The following is a 7228-nucleotide window of genomic DNA, read 5'->3' as shown; positions in this document are numbered from 1 at the left end:
CGAGTGAAGTCTAAATACTGACAGGACGGAGACACGCAGCTCTGCTCACCTGCAGCTCCTCCCGCTGTGATGCAGCGGTGAACGGAGCAAAACACAAACTTCAAGTCAGATCATCGCCCTTAGCTATTTTTATTACCTCTCAAACTACCTAAACTAGTTATAAATATGTTTATTTTTACTGTCGGCCGGGTCACTCATTACTGGATCAGTTGCTGCTTGAGACAGACACTGACGCTGTCAGAAGAGAGGGAGGAAAAAGAGAGGCTCCATGTATTTTATTATTATATTATATAGAGTCGTTATTCATTTGTTTTAAAGCTCAATAAATAGCAAAGAAGACCTTTGACCGGCACTTTTCTAATTTTTTCCGGAAGATTTAAACTTTAACACACGTTGACTGGCGAAAAACTGCCCAGTTCCCTCTGCCCCCACCGCGGAGAATAAACAGAAGGGCAACCATGACAACCATGCTTCTTCGCTGCTTTTGTGGAGGAAGTTACAGCGCCACATACAGGCTCGGCATATGTACTGCTGCTTTTTCCAGCGGTTGGAGCAAAACGGAGCTGTCTCGTGTGGACAGATACTATCCGGTGAATAATGCGTGTGGACGGAAGCTTTTTTGCGATTGCGTTAATCCTATGCGTTTAGCCGTATGCGTCCTCGTGGGGCCGGGGCCTAAGAAGGTAAGCAAAACAAGTATATGAAAAAGTACCAAAATCCCTCTTTAAAAGTTGCAGTTTGGCATCCGTTTACTTTAAATGATAACTGCACTCTTACTCAAACAACCTTAGTATTTCAAATCATTCTACATTACAGCCATTATTGAAACCGTTTCTGCCTCATTTGAGCAACCACTTATTTTTCCATGTCTTAAGTATGTCAAACGGTGCTATAACTGCTGTGCCCCAGCAGTTTACTGGCTGTTGCCATAGAGAGGACATCTGCCAGAAGTGCTTATCAGACTATATTTAAAACAATTCAGACCATATATAGTATAATTCCTCGTACGTGTAAACCTACCTGGTAATAAACCCGTTTCTGATTCTAAATAATGGCGACAAGCAGCTATGCTTTGCTACAGCCAGGTGATAAAAACACTACCAACCAAAGACATCTTTATATCACCATACTAATTCAATTTCAAGTGGCTTAGAAGTTCCTTTTTATCAAGCAATACAAATCAAGATATACCTCTGGAGCTTTTCTGCCTGGTCCATTAAGACAAGGTAGGTAATGAAACAGAAAGATTTAACAACTTTGAGCCGTTCCATTGTCATTGGCACTGTGAAATAAACATTCTATCACTCCCCCTCAGAAATAAAATGTAACGTGTCATTTTAGGTGGAAATGAAAGAGATGGAGCTGATTTAACAACACATGACAGTTCAAACTGATAGTATCCACAATTCATTATTTAGCAGGAGGAAGGACACTTAGGCCATTCATAAATAATAAGCCACCTCGTTTCCGGGATTTAAGAAAGAAATTGCAAACCAATGCGTTTGAATATTATCCATTATCAATGAATGAGACAGGACAAAAAAGCATTAAAAATGTGTAACAAATTAAGCTTAGCGCAAGTTCAATCAGGGAGACCGTCTTCACTCATTCATTCACATATTCCCATCTTACTACTCTCTCTCCTCTAGGGATGGGTACCGAGAACCGGTACTAAGTCAATACCGGCACCTGATTGGACGGTATCGGTATACCGTTAAGCCGCTGGACAAATGGTGCTGCTATCGGTATATCTGTTACGTCTACTTCCTTAGTTTAACTTTAAACCATTCTGGTTGGTTGGGAACCCTCATCCCGTGTGATGTATCTGGTTTGAGACCCCTCTGATTGGCCACTGTAAATGCCACTCCTCATCTCTCTCAACAGCGCTCTTATTATTGTTGTGAGACTCCCGCAGGCATGGCGGAAAGAGCGAAGCGATCCAAGGTCTGGGTGCACTTTAAAAAAAATGTATTGGCGATAGTGCAAGGTGCAATCTATGTACTCAATTAGTTGCTTGTAAAGGGGGTGACACAAGCAACTTAATGAAGCATTTGCAACCGAGACACTCATTGAATCTAAAACGGTGCAGCGATACTGCTAGTGCTATTAGTGCTAGTTGGCTTCAGCCGCGCCGTGTGTAAATGTGACCTGAGCGAAGGCTCGCAGGCAGGTTAGCTGCTGCGCACGGGTAATATGTTTTGTTTACCTGGGTGCAGTCTTGCAGGCACATCGCCTTGTCTTTTTTTAGTTTATTAACACCAAATTATTGAAAAGTATCGATAAGAGTATCGAAAAATACCGATACCGATAAGCAGTACCGGTACTGGTACCGGTATCGATAAAATCCTAACGATACCCATCCTTCTCTCAATCAGTGATCGGGGGCGTCACTCCCCAGCTAAATCACTTTGCCTCTATTCCCACAAGCCTATCACAGTGCATTGCTAAACCTTTAAATCTGCTCTCTCCCCTTCCTCACAGTTGTAATTTCAGACGACTCAACGCAGGCCTCCTCCACCCCTTCCACCTTCCTTTCTTCCAAATCCAGGGTCAAGATAAACCACTCCTCTTCAGACCGACCTCCATCGATCCCTTCATGCCTCCACTACCTAGCCTCCAGGGGGATTCATCTGTTCGGTTTTTCCCCCTCCCGAACGGGGTCTAATCGCCAAACACCATTACATGCATCTGTCTATTCCCGGCAATAAATATATATCGTTATATCAAAAGAAAACTTTTCTCTCCTTATTGAAGTTTTCACCTTTGGAAACACATCAATATTCACTATTTGAGCGGGATACTGTTTAAGAGAAAGGAAGCCGAAGACTAAGCCTTTAGTTTGATGTCTCATTGATCATACAGGTCCAGGCCTGTAGTGAACAAAAGAGCAAGAAAGTCAATAGCATCTACTTCATTTACATACTCTAATTGAACCTAAAATTGTTCCCAGACATTGATTGCCTCTATAATGTGAAGAATAATCTTTTATAATTGGGACTGGGAGCAAGAATAGCTACCATAGCACTTTTGGAGTTAGTGACTTACACACACAATCGTATTGACCCCAGTCCTTTGGGTGGCCTCTGTGGATTGCCAATCTCATTCTATGATCACTTTGTCCACATTTATTACAATATATCACTATTAATTCAACTCTATTGAAGTGAATTATTTAATTTAAAACAAACGGTAATACTATGACAATTATATGAAAACATAGGTACAAATTAAGAAAGATTCAACTGAAATAGACTGCATCTTTTGAGAAGTCCATTTATATCCCTGTAAATAGATTCACTGAATGAGGAGAAACTGCAAGGTAATTGGGTACTGCAGTTATATGCATTAATGTGTAGCAGTGCAGTAAGAGCTAAACACTTGATTCAAGAAATTGGCCTCTAGTTTAATGGCAGTAAATTAGTGCCGTTAGCAAACAGCTTCCAGAATGTTTTACGGTGAGAAGGTTTAGTGGCCCAATGAAAGAAAAAATCCACAAACCCTTTGAACCAACATCAGGAAACATGGCAACTGTATTGACAGATGCTGGGGTTATCTAAATATTTTTTTCCTGTATGATTCTGTACAGGCACATTTTTACACAGGTCAAACATCTCATGAAGAGTTTCATAAAAATCTATGAAAAAAGGTTTTAAATTGTAATATATTTAGCAAATGAACTTTTCCTAAACAAGTATGTTTGAGACAACAATGCTCAATGACAAAATCACCCAACAAGGAAAACCATCTTTTCAGGCGCTCAAAGCTAGACAGGAACAGGAAATTAAAATCCGTTAGCTACTCATTCATAACAGTGATAACAATCAGAAAGTCTACAGTTTGAACGGAGACCTTCAGAGTGTTGATTATAACATTGAGGTGAATGATAGAAGGGACAAGCTTACTGACTTATAACAGCACTTGAAGAAATTATTTGGCTGATTTTTTTCCAGGATCAATGTCAACTGATGAACAGAAAATGAGCCAGTTAAGTCAAGGAGGTTTACTATCATCTATTTGACATGGCAGGTGCAAAAAGTCCACCTTAAACAGGGATTGCCCATAAAAGGTATGTTTATAAAATGTTTTCTGTTCCTGAAATAGCTAGACTAAAGCAAAGAAGACATTTTTAAGGAGATGTTTATGTGTTTTACTTCTGGTTTACTCTTGTATTTGTATGTCTTAATTGATACAGAAAGTATGAGACTAACAGTGATACAGAGTGTGAATGATAGGAAGAGAAAGATGTTAGGATCCCAAACTAGCAGGGATAATTAATCTCATTTATCAACTTGAACCAAAATGTATCAGTCTGCCTAAGACAAACCAATGAGTGCAAGCAAGTGCCTAGTTGCCACCATGTGATCAAGTTAAAGGAAATGATTCCCTACGCAGTGTCAATGGAAAGAAAACAACTCAAATTCAAAGACATTTTCTTTGACCAGCTCAGGACACCGCTTCCTATGCCTACATCCTGCTGTAATGAAAGAATATCAGACCGAGTGCTACACAGCACACAGAAGAGCAATACAAGGACAAGCTTTAGTGACCTCAGCTGATGAAAACAAAATCCCCATTTGATTTATAGAAAATCCCTAAATCTGAAGAGGATTTTTGGAAGGCAATTATAAGTGTTTCTCTAATGCTGGTAAATTGCAATAAAAAGAAATTGGTTCCCTTGTGGACATATTGTAATCTTTTCAATAACAATGAGATCCCCTGAAATCACCAGAGTAATCGTTTCTCTCTTCAGTCCTATGAACCATGACGATATAGACCAGAGGGACGCTCAGGCGGTGCACCTGTGTTCATGGGGAAGAGGTTTTTCATGAATTGTAGAGTAAGTTGTATTTCCTGCTGTGCCATTTCTATTATTCTGTTGATCCACCTCTGAGGGCAAATATTAACAATAACTGTAAGAACTATTGTTTGCTGTAGATGGTATTAACAACAGGAATTGCTTATATCCTTGTTTTCTATCTGAGCTTGTGTGCAAAACGCCAAACAAACAGTTGGATGTAACAGTGCTTAAAGATAATTAAAGTGCCAAAAAAGGTAATTTAGTGACCCAAGCATAATTTATTAATGTTTGCGTATCTTTTATGTGGACACCAAACAATACTGTTAAACAAAACCAAAACAGGCTTTACTGTTTTGAAAAACTGGCTACCAATGATGCAGGGTACACTCTGTGTATTTACAGACAGCTTACTGGTGTCCTTTTATAATGTGTTGTATGGTTACCTTGCAGCCTGGAAGTTAACAACCAGCTCGTCCAATAAACGGTTGGTTCTTAGATCTTGCTCTGTTGCTTGCTGAAAGGAGAAGAAGAAGCAAGTAAATAAGGATTTGTGTCATTTATCAATTTCATACAATTGATTACAGGTGATTATCTGTAATCTTTCATCAAGGGAACGACCATGATGACTATGCAAATGTATTTGAGGCATAATAATAACGCACTCCAGTCAAGTTCATACTTACTGCATTGCAAACAGGACACTGCATCTTAAAGCAAAGAAACTTTCTGATGCATAAGGAGCAAACTGTAAAATGAAATGCAAAAATACAGTGTGTTAAGAATTAGTCCGTTAGACATCAGGTAGAGAATGTATTTACTTTAATCAAAAGTTGGTATTTAGTGACAATTCTTGTTATACAATATAATGTTTACAATACACATAAAAAAAGCTCTCTGTAGGGCACAATTGTATTCAATACTCATAAGAGGAGGGTCTAGTGTGGTTTTATCATAGCTGCTCATTTGAGTACCTCCAGCCTAATAGAGCTCTCATATTTGACTAATGCTAAATTCTGGAATAAAAAGGCATGTACATTCTAAGCATCTATGTGCAAGCAAAGATACACCCATTTAAAATAAACTTGAACCATTTTAAATCTTCAAAAAGTCAGTCAATGGTCTTACATTCATGTTCTCAGTGGTTTGCTTCTTATCATAGTACCATAGCTACAACTTTTTACTTACAGTTGTGAGAGCATTTCGTCATCATTGAAATGTTGAGAAAGTCAAAACAAATAGGACACCGAAGAAGGGCATCCACATTCTGAAGATAAGAAAAACGACAGGGATCAGCACAACTATTAGCAAACTGGAAATAACCCAATAATAGCTTTTTTTTAAAAATATGTTTCACATGTAGGTAGGCCCTTATGCCGCGTCCACACGGCGGCGTGCGTTGAAGCTCGCTGGAGGGCGTGTCTGAAACTCGACCAACAACCAATCACATGAATCAACCGCCCCGGACACACAAGCACACGGTTTGATTGGCTAGAGCTTGTACTGGCATGTGATTTGATTGGCTGACGCTTCCTTCGAAGCTTCAAAAGTTGAACATTGCTCAACTTTTGAAGCGAGCAGAGCGAAGCGACGGAACCACAATGCAGTTCGGCAAAGCGTGACGTCACCCCATTCAAAGTGAATGGGCAGAAGCATTGAAGCTTCAACGCACGCCGCTGTGTGGACGGGCCGTTACCCCTCGATTCCACCGGATCTGTCTGCGTCGCGTCACGGCTGCGCCGCGGTTTTGGTCCGGCCTCCTCCGGCGTCATACCCTCCCGGGCGCGTTTCAGAAGCGGAGCGTCTTGCCTGCCGGCTCGCAGTTTTTGTTGATTTGGGCATATTTACTGCAAAGGCTACTTTGTACAGACAAAGTTAATAATAATTGTAATACTCCAGTTATAAACGACATGAATCAAAGATTTGTTGCTGTATTTTAGTGGTAAAAAAATGCATTCATCATCATAATTATTCTATATATATAATTTACACAGTGCCTGTAAACCGGAGGAGAGCGCTGGCATTTCTCCTCCTACTTGAAAGACTACGGAGGGATAGGGTCTGAAAAATTCGTTTATTTTGGGGATGGGCCGGATGCTGTCACCTTTCCACTTCCTGCCCGGCGCCTCTGCAACACCTTGCGTTAGAGTTAGAGTGGAGGTGCATTCCTGGTATTTCTCTGTAGTGCTAAACATTAGTTTATGAACCAAAGTTAGTGACGTACCAGTGTTACTTACAATAAGTTAAAGGTATCATACACACAGATCTTCAGGACCAAGACCAACTTCAAGAAGCGTCTGACCTCTGTCTGTCCAACAAGGGTTTCTCCACCGAGTACTAAGACATGTTTTGCAAGGATCAAATACTTATTTCCCACAGTTAAATGCATATCAAAAATGGTATATTTTATATAATGTCAATTTCTGGATTTTA

The 7228-nt window shown here is 40.1% G+C and overlaps 1 long non-coding RNA gene across 1 annotated transcript; it reads right to left on the bottom strand.

Annotated features, from left to right (window-relative positions):
* Positions 1 to 5228: 5228 nt before the first annotated feature.
* On the bottom strand, positions 5229 to 6079 carry LOC104959619 (uncharacterized). The gene is made up of 3 exons (XR_799891.1): positions 5984 to 6079; positions 5482 to 5543; positions 5229 to 5312 (listed from the first exon to the last, which is right to left on the bottom strand). It is a non-coding gene; the product is annotated as an uncharacterized lncRNA (long non-coding RNA).
* Between the last annotated feature and the right edge of the window lie 1149 nt (positions 6080 to 7228).

This window comes from Notothenia coriiceps, unplaced genomic scaffold (assembly GCF_000735185.1).
Source record: "Notothenia coriiceps isolate Sejong01 unplaced genomic scaffold, NC01 NC01_scaffold00001183, whole genome shotgun sequence".
NCBI lineage: Eukaryota > Metazoa > Chordata > Actinopteri > Perciformes > Nototheniidae > Notothenia > Notothenia coriiceps.
The sequence above is the reverse complement of the archived record's forward strand: the minus strand, read 5'-3'. Positions and strand labels throughout refer to the sequence as shown.